Genomic DNA, 12603 nt, shown 5'->3' with positions numbered 1-12603 from the left:
CGATTACATGCATTTGAATGGGGAACTCGCACGAAACAAAGTATAGGTTTTCATTATGTGAATAACTTGAAAATCTTAGCTCAAACAGCTGCAAAACCTGTTTGCCCAGCACGGGGATATTGAATTCTATAAGATAAAGCCATGAATACGTATATCTGAATCTTCTATCAAAAGTTACACCCATTTATATGAAGTTGTGCAAAAACGCTTTATTTCGCCAAGACAGTGCGTTTCTGATGATTACATGCATTTGAATGGGGAACTCGCACGAAACAAAGTATAGGTTTTCATTATGTGAATAACTTGAAAATCTTAGCTCAAACATCTGCAAAACCCGTTTGCCCAGCATGGGGATATTGAATTCTATAAGATAAAGCCATAAACATGTATTTCTGAGTCTTCTATCAAAGGTTACAGCTGTCATTATGAAGACCATGAAAAACGCTTAATTTCACCACGTTAGTGCGTTTCTGACGATTACATGCATTTGAATGGGGAACTCGCACCAAACAAAGTATAGGTTTTCATTATGTGAATAACTTGAAAATCTTAGCTCAAACAGCTGGAAAATCTGTTTGCCCAGCACGGGGATATTGAATTCTATAAGATGAAGCCATGAACATGTGAGTCTGAATCTTCTATCAAAAGTTACAGCTATTTATATGAAGTTGTGCAAAAACGCTTTATTTCGCCAAGACAGTGCGTTTCTGACGATTACATGCATTTGAATGGGGAACTCGCACGAAACAAAGTATAGGTTTTCATTATGTGAACAACTTTAACATCTTAGCTCAAACAGCTGCAAAAACCGCTTGCTCAACACGGGGATATTGAATTCTATCACGCAAATGCATTTGAATGGCGTTCTCGCCCGACACAAAGTCGGGGATATTGAATTCTATAAGATAAATCCATAAATATGTATTTCTGGCTTTAAGTTACAGCTGTCTTTATGAAGACCATGAAAAACGCTTAATTTCACCACGTTAGTGCGTTTCTGACGATTACATGCATTTGAATGGGGAACTCGCACCAAACAAAGTATAGGTTTTCATTATGTGAATAACTTGAAAATCTTAGCTCAAACAGCTGCAAAACCCGTTTGCCCAGCACGGGGATATTGAATTCTATAAGATAAAGCCATGAATACATATATCTGAATCTTCTATCAAAAGTTACACCGATTTATATGAAGTTGTGCAAAAACGCTTTATTTCGCCAAGACAGTGCGTTTCTGACGATTACATGCATTTGAATGGGGAACTCGCACGAAACAAAGTATAAGTTTTCATTATGTGAATAACTTGAAAATCTTAGCTCACACAGCTTTAAAAAGTAGCTGAGCAGATTTCATCTCAAGTAAGCAATTAAAGTAAGCGTTTGTTCATCTGTTCTTCCACTTAAAGAGCATTTAAGGACGTCTTTCGAGTGTCCAGTTGAATTAATTCTACTGGCTCCCATGGTCCTTTGTTATTATAGACATATTTTTCATGTTCATACAGCTATTTAGTAAATTCTATCTATTTAGTAATATCCGTCAGCTATAAAATGTAATATAAATATAAAAAATATCCAAATATCTCCTGCCCTTTCTATTTTAATGATGTAAGTCTGTTATCGTGTAACATATCAATGAGATGCTGTACAGTACAATCCTACTGACGCAGCAGAGGGATAACGACGGCTATTCAACATTTGAGCTGCATGACACAGACAAAGTGACTAAATCATCTTTTTTGTGGTTTATTGTCTTCAAACCAGCAGACAAAGCTGATGGCAGAAGATGTCGGAGAAGAACTTCAGGCCGTGTACTGAAAAGGTATTTTTTTCTTGTTATCAAAAGACATTTGGAGTGACGGCTTCTACAACTGGTTGTGCTAAAGTAAAGCTTACAGTCTAAGAAATCACAGTGTTGATATTCAGCACAAAGAGAAAAAAATTTATTTACAATCATAGTTTTATAAATTCTGACTGTAAACATCTTTTACAGCTTTGATATTGTTTGACACTAGATATCAGGTTTAATTTAAAGGTTTCTGTGTCCCAATGAGCCATTTACACTGACCAGTGTTTCACTTTAACTGTAACACATTCATTATTTAGTTCCAACATTTCTAAGAGAAATAACTGAATGTAAAAAATGGCAGCCCTCAGGCCAGGTTTAATTGATAGAGATATATGCATGCATTATGAAATTTATGTATCCCATATAATTGTTATTCATCTAATCATGGCATACCCACCCCTTCCTCCCTAGTTAACTGCAACCCAAAAGAACTAGTGGGGCTATTTGCACACTCACAACCAGTGTAGGGTAAAAAGAGCCACCAAAAAGCTGTCAGCCACAGATGTGCTAGAAGAGTCAGAAACTCTACTTATGGAGAAACTTTCTAAGTCTAACAGGGGACAGGAACTCCTGCCCAAATAACATGATATAACCCCACATACAGCCCAGCCATAAACTGAACCAAGTCATTTAGTTAAAGACAGCATTGGGACCAAATCCCTGTACCAACCTGGCATTTCTTCCTCCTGAATTAAATGAATGAATGGATGAAAGTTAAATGACTACAAATGTAAAGCCACTAGTTCCCACACTGGAATTCCCTGACACAGTGTGTTAACCATAGTTAGCTTGTATCAACAGTTGTAACAGGCTAAGCCACTTGAGACACTGCATTGAATTTGTTCCTGTCTTAATGATTTCAGCTGACTGGTTTCAGCTCAGATGTTCTTCCTTTCAGTAGATCAAATCAGCTCGTGCTCCTTCTGCTTCCAATTTAATGGCAAGAAGAAGAAGAAGAAGAAGAAGAAGAAGAAGAAGAAGAATGTTCAGCGAAGTGGCATTCATGGTCTCAGTGAACAGTCATGGTCACACACTGCATGTGGTTTTAAAAGCAACATGTCTGTTCACTACAACGATCGAGATGTGTAATATTAGTGCAGCTACGGTTTGTTTTTGAACATCAGTTCTGTTTTCTACTTTGATCACTTAGACCAAAAAAGTGTTGTTTTCAGATTCTTTCTTTTAAATCTATAAAGCACCTGCTCATTTTTTATTACAATTAGTTTCACATAAATGTTAGTGTTTCCTGTATGATCTTTTAATGCTTACACTACACTGTACATGTCTACATTAGAGACATTTCTGTTACCTGTTTCTGTTGACTCAGAGTTGTGAAATGTTCTTTTATTTGATACACAATATGAAGTTCATAATTTTCTTACAAATAAAACTCTAATGACAAACATGAACAGCTGTGCTTATTTCTGAGACATGAGTTTTTGAATGTGTGCATCTGTATGCTGAAACTGTAATGGTGAACCTGAGGTGATGGTCAACAGAAGGCAAATATATATCAATATAAAACAATATGTTTTTAAGGTCATGCTAGGCGGTTGCTATGGTGGTTGCTGTGGACTTGGCTGGACCGCGTCCGATTCCTGTTATTAGCTGTCCGCCGTAGGAAGGCTGCGTTCCATTTACAAGTAGTGACAGTCTGCCGTAACTCGAACTCAAACCCCGCTTTGATCTTTAATTATAGGCCTTTTATAGCCGTTCATGACACGCACACACACACACAAAGCACTTTGCCTCACCATGAGAATGCAACTTTACCTAACCTATCCTTTAAAGTTAGGTTAGGTAAAAAAGTGTACAGTTAGCAGGAAGGGGAAAAAAACAGCTACAATCTGGGTTTGGAGTTTTGTTGCTGTTCCTTTCTTTCTTTGTCTGATATAGGATAGAAAAATGAAGCAACCAGAGATTTAATGATGAATACTATGGGTTCTGTAGTGACCTGAATGACTCTTTGCATACAATTTATTGAAGAGGACTTTAGAATGCACTTTACATTTAGACTGTTGCTGTTTAATTTTTTACATTGTTGCCGTGTTATGTCATGAATGATCAGCTGGACAATACAGTCAAAGACAGACCATTCATCATATGCAAGAATCCTAGTTGGATTTTTGTTGTCACTCATGTTTTTGAACCAAATATTGAAAACAATTCTGACAGACTGGATACCTGGCCAAGGGTGTACATTACCTTGTACTCAAGCATCCCAGGACAGAGCCCTGCCCCACCATGAGCCTGGGTGGATACGTGGTTATAATATAAAAGGATCGATACTGAATATGAATATTTCATGAAAATTGAATTATAATACAAATTAGTAATAAGGGTTTCTTATCTACCCCATACTCAAAGAGCTGCGGGCAGAGAGGGTGACAGGAGAGGATGGCACTGAAGAGAAGATGCTCGGTTTCTGGAGTCTCCTGGTCCTGTCAGTATTAGTAGGATGCATCTGCTGTGTCTTCTCGTGGATGCTCACCTACCTTGACTCGTTCCAGCCTGGTATGGATTTCCCAACACTGCGGACAGTGGTGAGTTAATAAAAGGAATCTGTGACACATGCAACACATTCACAGAGGAAGAGGACACAAAGGGAGGACACGAAGAGTCTGTGTTAAAGTCAGAAATCCAAATCTTTAGTCAAAAACAGGCGGCGGTAACAAACAGGAAGACAAGCAGTCCATCAAACTGTCTACAGGGTCAAACATTCAGAGAATTCAAACAGCAGTAAAAAATAACTGGACACTGAAAAACTTAAAGCAATGTGTGACGCAATAAAAGGAAGCAGCGCAGTATATTCACTGCAGCGCAGTGACTTTTGTAATTGTCATCAATTACAAAAGAGAAAAAGAGAAAAGGAGAAAAACTATGATTTCTAAGAAATTAAACCTTGACGCAGAATGTAAACTGTGTGAGTTTGGTGAACTTTGTTAGTAACAAATGAGGTAAAAACCCAAAACAGACAAAACACAGAAAGAGGCTCTCAGTATTCATTAATAATTAGAAAGCATCTAAACATTCTGGTCGTGGATTTTTACAGTCTTAGTTCTGCTCGCTGTCATCATTATAATCATCATAATCAATGGGTCCTGAGGTGGGCGGGACTGTCTCTGGTGATGTCACCATGAAGGAACAGCATCTGGCACGTGTTGCTGAAACATCCCAGTACACTGGTGTAGTTTCTTCTCCAGCTGTTTGACATTTGACACTTGAACATTAAGGGGAAGAGGAAGAAACAGTGTTAGGTCAGGTGACCACATGGTTTCTAAAGTAACTGACAGGTACTCACACTCTCATTACAAATACATATAGGATCTTGGGGGTGGGCACGATGCACGGAATCCAAGTTACCATCACGGTGTACACCTCACCCCTGGCGTCGTTGCCCACCTCTCAATTTTAAATACACGTAGACATTGAGGGCTAGCAGGAGGGACCATGCGCTTACCTGCTGCTCTCTGGCAGGTAGCTCCATGCCCTCCTGGGTTTTAAATGCACCTTAGAACACACATGTATCAACACTACAATGAGCGGGTGGAGGGAGGTTTGGAGTCTTCTCTCACCCCCATTCTCTGCGGCTTGTTGGAGCGGGGGGCTAGGAGGAGGAGTTGGCCGTCCGGCTGCGGTCTGGAGTGTGGGGCCTCCTTGCTGCTGTGGAGTCGGGGCGGTCTGCCTCTCCCCACCGCAGGGAAAAGGGTAACACCACCTGGGTCTAGGTGCAGTTCCCCCCTCCAGGGGCAAGGGTACCTAGACCCGATTCGTAGAGTACGCTTGGGGAGTGTGATCGTGTGTACAGCGTCTCTTTATGTCTGTCTCCACGTTGGTTGAGTAAGTGCATATGAGAGCATGAGGGTGGGAATGGATGTTTGTATCTGTGTGTGCCTGTATGTCTGTGTCTACATGTCAGGTTGGGTATCAGACGCCACCTCTCTGGGGACATCTCAGGCCCTCCAAGGTTTGGAGGTCTATCTCCCCCCACCACTCCCCCTGCCAGTGGCGGACTCCCTCAGACATCGGTGCGTTGGTGGTTCTTTATGTCTGGGGATGGGCATCCGGGTACACACCGGCTCACTCCTTGGCGGCCGCTTATCGGGGCCTGGAGCCTGGGGCTCGCTCGGGCCACTTCGGAGGTGGGGTGCCCCCGGCCTCTCGGCCTGGGGCTCGGTCACTCAGGCACAGCTGGCTGGAGCCGGCGGAGCTCACGGGCGCGTCACTGCAACTCCCACTGGCTTCTGCTCCGCGGCTGCTGAGTGAGCCCTCATCTGGGACTCTCCTCAGCTCTTTCTGGGACAGTGGTGCGGCTGCCCCTCTGTTGGTCTTCCTTGGTCTCTTGTGTTCTGGGGGCCTCTGGATGTCTGGAGTTTTGATCTCCTCCATACCTGCTTCATGCCCTGGAGGACGGGGCTGTGGCCCCCCCACACCCTCTAGCAGATCATTACATGAAGGAACCTTTTAAAAAAGCAAGCGTGTCCATGCTCACAGGTGTACACACGGGTGATCACACCCACAAACTACACCCTTTTTGGCTCCTACCTCAAAGCACACTGTGTTCTGTTGATCTTATGTGCTGCACAATAATGTTTAATATTTAGTATTTACTGTCATATTCCCATATATCATTGTGATGTTGTTTATTCTATTACTCTTGTTCTCTTCTGCTTGTTTTCTTTTTTCTTTCTCAACAGGTGATCCCAGGTGATCGATATATGCATTTTCTTTTTTCCCTGCCCATTCTGTTGGTTTTTGTCTTTTGCCCTTCTCCCCCGTCCCTCTTCTCAGCTGTTTCTCTTTCCCTCTTTCTTTCTCCCCTTCTTTCCCCCAGTCAAGTCTGTCCCGTATTCAGTAATTGAAAATAAAATAAACAATAAAAGGTGAATCAAATGGACCATTATGGCAAGGCTGGGATGGTCAATTTGGTAAAGTAAATCCGTTGGGCATCTTTCTTTGCCTTTAGACAATAATTCTGATGGCAAAAGAGCCAAACGGGACAGGCAAAAAAATAAAAATAAAAAAAATAAAAAATAAAATAAAGTAACTGACAGGAAGTAACCAGGCCGTTAGAAATGGATGGCATGTGTTTAGAGTTACTGGAGTTGGGTAACTCACTTACCAAAAGCAGCAGCACACAGATGAAGGATCAGATGCTGAATGTTGCAGGAACATGCTCATGTGCGGTGGTCATTCAATGCTGCTCCGGCAGGTTAGACAGTCCAAGACTGATATCCTGCCCATCTGAGAGTTTGAAAACACACATGCAAAGATTTATTTTGTATTACAGTCAAAGTTGGATGTTCATTTTTGTCCTTTAAAAATGTTTGTGTATTTGAAAGCACTAACATTTAAGGATGACTTGGATCGTCTCCTTTAAAGGGGAGACAAGTGTATCCACTGATCCACGTCACTTTACCTGGATGATGACTCCTCTCCCCCTCACTCAGAAACACTCCTAATATAACCAAGCAAATAAATAATATTGAAGATTTACTTACATCATTACAAAAACATCAAAAACATCTCCCTTTGATTCTATTTCTCCATTCCTGCTGAACATCAGGCAACAAATATCTCAATAAATCACAGTAAAATGTAAAGCACATATTTTCTCTGCTTTGTCTAACCTCTGCAGAGCCTCTGTCAAGAAAAACATATCTGTAAGCATAAAACAAATATACATTCATAACACGTCACTGGACAAACCTCGGTCAGTTGATTTCCTCTGTGCAGTGCAGACGAGCATCAGTCAGTGAGTCAAGGTGGTGAGATGGACTGGTGTCCTTTGTGACTCTGCTGGTTCTTCTGAGGAAACACCACCGTCTCTCCACACTGTCACCATCTGTGAGCACAAATTGCCGCTCTGCTCTGCCAGCATGTAGGAAATCACATATCACACACACAGGGGTGAAGAAACATCAGAGCTCAACTTTGGATACTTTAGATCTAAACAGATCAAACTAGCTCTTAGTTTCAACAATCAGTGAGCAGACAAACAATGATACCATACTGATTCTATATGAATACAATATGGTATTTTCAATACAGGTGTCAAATTAATTAATTAAAACTAATACAGACATATGTATATATATTTTTTTGATAAATTAGTTTGCTTAATTATAAGAATATATATTTTTTTCATTTAACAATTGCAACTGAAAGAAATTAAATATTGAACAAAAATATATTGTCACATTCTGAGCATGCTCAGCATGCTGACAGACTTGAAGTTGCTACAGATTTTAAGAAGTGATAATTATAGGGAAAAAAATTCTCTTTTTCTTCCGTTTAATCAAACATTTGATGCCTCAGCTGTCTCAGTCCTATAGCATTCTGCAACTACAACTAAGCTGAAGCTTGGATTTGGCTGCAGGTGCCCCTGTACATCCTTCTCAACATGTTGGTACCATTTAATCACACTTCTTCCTGAGCTTTGCTTCATCACAAGACCAAAGGTGGCATCCCGTTTCACGGTCATATCATCATCCAGAAGAAACATTTGAAGAAACATCATGGAGAAGAAACATTTACGCGCCTCCTGGTTTTGCTTTCTGATCCTGCAAAAAGACTGAGGACAACAAAGCCCAGAGAACACGAGATACACAATATCCAACATTCAGACTCAACAGCCTCCATAAATGAAGAGCACCAGGTTGGTTCAGTTATAGTAGATATGAGCATACTTCACATTACTGGGTATGAATAATAATCAAGAGACAAACTTTAAAGATGCAGAGCATGATGTCCCATCATCAGACTGTAAACAAACATCCACCAGGCTTCTTTGTTGGATCTCCTATCAGGGATCAGTAGAGTGTATTAACCTGTGGTATAAGCAGCAGTCACTGAAATATTACTGTTTCAGATAAGAAATCCAGCACATAAAAGCCAGGGTAGGAGGGATCTCTGCAAACTGACTTACCTCTGCAAGTGTGAAGCTCAACAAAAATCTGACTCTCCAGTCACTGACAAACAAAAACCTCCAGCTGGGAGATAGAAAACGCTGTCTGGGTCCTGCTGGATGTTGCTGGTCAGAGTCCACACATTAGCAGAGTGCTTCTTGGTCCCACTGACCCATATGGACAGCGACTGTGGAGAACTGTTCTGGAAAACAGAAAAGAGAATTAAAATAACAAAAAGCCAAACACGATTTCCACAAAGACTATCTTGGAATCAGCAATCAAAAAAAAAACACTGGTTCATATTTCAATTAAATATGAACAGGTTCCTCAAATGTACGCAGTTCAGACCTGATTTAATTTAATTTCCTTCACACAGCACATTCGTCCAGGCTGACAGGTAAACATAGAATTAATCTCAGGTAACATGACTCATAGTAGAGATTCAGTAAGAAAGATTACTAGCTCTAATATTATTACCACACAATCCAAGGACACACCAACAGCTCAGATTTGTAGAACTATTTAAACAAATGTCTCCTGAATATTCAATTCATGTTCACAGTGGGAGGGTGGGGGGGGGGGGGGGGGGGGGGGGGGGTCGTGGAATTTTTAAAATAAAGTCTGCAACACAGAAAGAGCTGTGATCAAGCTATTTATTACTGCGCCAACACACATCAAACATTACAGTTCAGTCATGTCAGCGCTGCCACAGACGTTGTGCTCCTCCTCCTTTATGCATTCCAAGGAAGAGGGAGGAAGTTACAAACTGATCCTACCACACTTCACGTGTCTCGCTATGAAACCTAACGGATCAATGGTTAAGCTGTTTTGTACCCTTGGCCTTATCAGCACCTGTAAAGGGAGTTGTTTTCTCAAACTGCTGACGCTGAAGTAAGTTCATCTAGTTTTAGAAACTTTCACTGAACACTCTATAACAGTGTCACAACTAAGCATATGCATAAGCACTTAAATACTTTAAATGAAAATATCAGAAAAATTCTATTACAGAGGCTAGAGCCTGTCCCAGTAGTCATAGGTAGAGCACACCTGGACAGGTCACCAGTCTGTCAGAGGACTAACACAGAGACTGTCACGGCTGGCGGAGTGAGCCGTGTGGTGTGGAGGAAAAGGAGGACCCAAAATGCGGCAGTGACTGATGATTCGAGTGACGTTTATTTGCAAGGTGGCAGTGGCAGAAACAGGCAGCGAATCGTGAGAGATTACTAACGGAAACCTAAACTGGGAGAAACTAAAGAGCAAACCTGAAATCTTAACAAAACAGAGAGCAGAGCAGAGAGACGCAGACTAAGGAACAGGATACCAAGAAACACAGAGATACACAGATGAACGCAGATGAGCTGACAATGAACACAGACCGACACCCACTAAATATACACACACACAAGGTAATCACACACAGGAGGGACGAACAGCTGAACCCAATACACATGAGGACCGGAGGAGACAGGCTGAACACAATGACAACAGACACAGACTTTCAGAACAAAACAGGAAATCTAGAACCCTAACCGGACACAAGGGGGGAGGACACAGAATAACTAGAACAGAGGAAAATAATCACAAAACACAAAACGCTGGGTCAACGACCCAGGACCATGACAGAGACAGACATCAGAGTAACAAATCTATTTAAAATTAATGTAAGTTTGCTGCAGCTGTATGTATGAACGTGTTTCTGTGCTCACAGTCCACCTCTCAGGAAAGTCTACTTTAAACAGACCTCACAAAAGGCTGATGTGGCTGGATCAGTAGTGTGATTTAAGTACGATACCTTTGGCCAGGGATTAATCTGGTACATCGCTTCACTGTAGTCTTACGTATTTTCCCCACACCTGAATTAAAAAAAAATACTGATATATACAAATAACAGCTTCAGCTGATGCAGCCTGACTCAATCCTAAATGTTCAGCACACAGAGACACAGAGGTACTGTTTAAAGTTTAGTGTTAACTTGAGTCACTGATCATTTGCAGTATTACAGAGTCTGGCAGTCTTTGCATGATGTCAACGTCACTGTACGTTTCTAGCTGACTCTCAGGTGTGACAGGTGTGCCAGCAGGAAAGAGTAATAATAGCCTGCATCCTGAGGTTTGCCATGCAGGATTAAAGGAGCCAGGCTTTATTCACACAGCTAGGATTGTATTTTACACTGACCCTGGGTCAGTATAAGTATCATACAGTTTAAACGAAGCACTGAAACTTGCACATATTTATTACAGATGCACTGAAGCTAATCGAGATATTTGCTGTCAATCTGTGGCTGCGATTAAACACTTTAATGGAAACTTTATTAACTAGTAATGACATCTGTCATGACAGAAGCTAATATTTCTGTGCAAACGTCGTTTAAACAGTAACAGCTTTACTCTAATATAAGCTAACGTTTACACCGTAACTTTAAGCTAGCACCATAAAGACGGTAAAACACGTAATAACATCTACAAATGCATCTTAAAGCTGTTATATTAGCACTCGGTGTATTACTAACATAACCACATTAACATTATTGACACTCGCTGACTTTTAATAGTCATTCTATAAATGCTGTCCGTTTAAACGGTCTTACCTGTAAACACTGCTGTATCCACCGGATTCCAGCCAGAGTGAATTCTGGAGTCTTCCCACGCTCCTGTTAGTGATCCTCCATCTGGATGGATGATAACAACCTTCTGAACAATCTAGCAGGAGATTGTCCATATCTATGGGACTGATTTGTGCTAATAACGCCCATTGTATGGACTGATAACAGCCGAAGCGGGTGAATAAAGTCACCCAGTCGCTAGCTGTGCCATTACCCAGCATACACCAGCACAATATTAGGCACAGCACCACCATAGACATTTTCAGTGGTTTTGAATGCAGGACATGGTTATCTTACCCTGTAAAATGCATGACAATAAAACAGCTAACCACCATAAAATGGTGTGTGTGTGTGTGTGTGTGTGTGTGTGTGTGTGTGTGTGTGTGTGTGTGTGTGTGTGTGTGTGTGTGTGTGTGTGAGAGAGAGAGAGAGAGAGAGAGAGAGAGAGAGAGAGAGAGAGAAGAGAGAGGGGGGGGGGGGATCAAAGGCGTGCGTTTATGTTTTTTCTTGATCAAGAGTGTGCCTCCTCTCTCTTATTGGATATGCTATAGCATGTTTATTCAGGTGCGCCTTTGAAGTCTATGAGAATACTTTACAGCCTGGTCTGAGTGCTCATTTCTGCACAGACACAATGAAGCGTGCACTCAGTTTAGAGGAGGCTGTTGCTGCGGTTTTGCACTCTTCAGAAAGTGAAAACGATACCACAAGCAGTGGAGATACTTCTGACAGCGAAGAAGAATTTTTGCCAGGCACCGAGGAGCTTTGCAGCTCATGTGAGGAGGAGGACGACGAAGAGCAGGATGAAGAGACAAGACTGGAGGATGGCCAGTGGAGATCTAAAAATGGAAAAATCATGTGGCAACCCACACATGAAGAGGTCCTGCCATTTTTTCCTCCTCCCATTTTAACCCGAGGACCATTATGCAATTTGTAGCAGCCCTGTGAGCACTTTCCATCTTTTTTTTGCAGAGGACATTATGCAGCTAATCCTGCATTTCACCAACCTGCAGGGCAACAGGTAGGTAAAAGACTGGAAGGACATAGATGAGGAGGAGTTGCAGGCTTACATGGGGCTTGTAAGCCTGCAACTGGCCTGTACTGGTCTCACATGAAACAACAACAAGCCTGTGGGATCGGGAGACAGGGCTCTTCTATTTCCTGCTACCATGTCAAAAAAAAAAGATTTGAGCAAATTAATCGGGCTGTAAGATTCGATAATCGTCTCTCCCGTCCAGGTCGCTACAGGG

General features: G+C 41.6%; 1 long non-coding RNA gene across 4 annotated transcripts; it reads right to left on the bottom strand.

Annotated features, from left to right (window-relative positions):
* Positions 1–4452: 4452 nt before the first annotated feature.
* LOC145428987 (uncharacterized) lies at positions 4453–11803 on the bottom strand. Of its 4 annotated transcripts, none has more exons than XR_013909351.1 (7): positions 11342–11803; positions 10547–10607; positions 8775–8956; positions 7556–8676; positions 7196–7304; positions 6969–7090; positions 4453–5066 (listed from the first exon to the last, which is right to left on the bottom strand). It is a non-coding gene; the product is annotated as an uncharacterized LOC145428987 (long non-coding RNA). The 4 variants fall into 4 exon arrangements; XR_013909352.1 differs by lacking the exon at positions 10547–10607 and having other exon boundaries at positions 4455–5066; positions 7556–7717; positions 8260–8676; positions 11342–11798; XR_013909353.1 differs by lacking the exon at positions 10547–10607 and having other exon boundaries at positions 7556–8648; positions 11342–11802.
* Positions 11804–12603: the final 800 nt, after the last annotated feature.

Source organism: Astatotilapia calliptera, chromosome 5, assembly GCF_964374335.1.
Source record: "Astatotilapia calliptera chromosome 5, fAstCal68.1, whole genome shotgun sequence".
Classification (NCBI taxonomy): domain Eukaryota; kingdom Metazoa; phylum Chordata; class Actinopteri; order Cichliformes; family Cichlidae; genus Astatotilapia; species Astatotilapia calliptera.
This window is presented reverse-complemented; position numbering and strand designations above follow the sequence as displayed.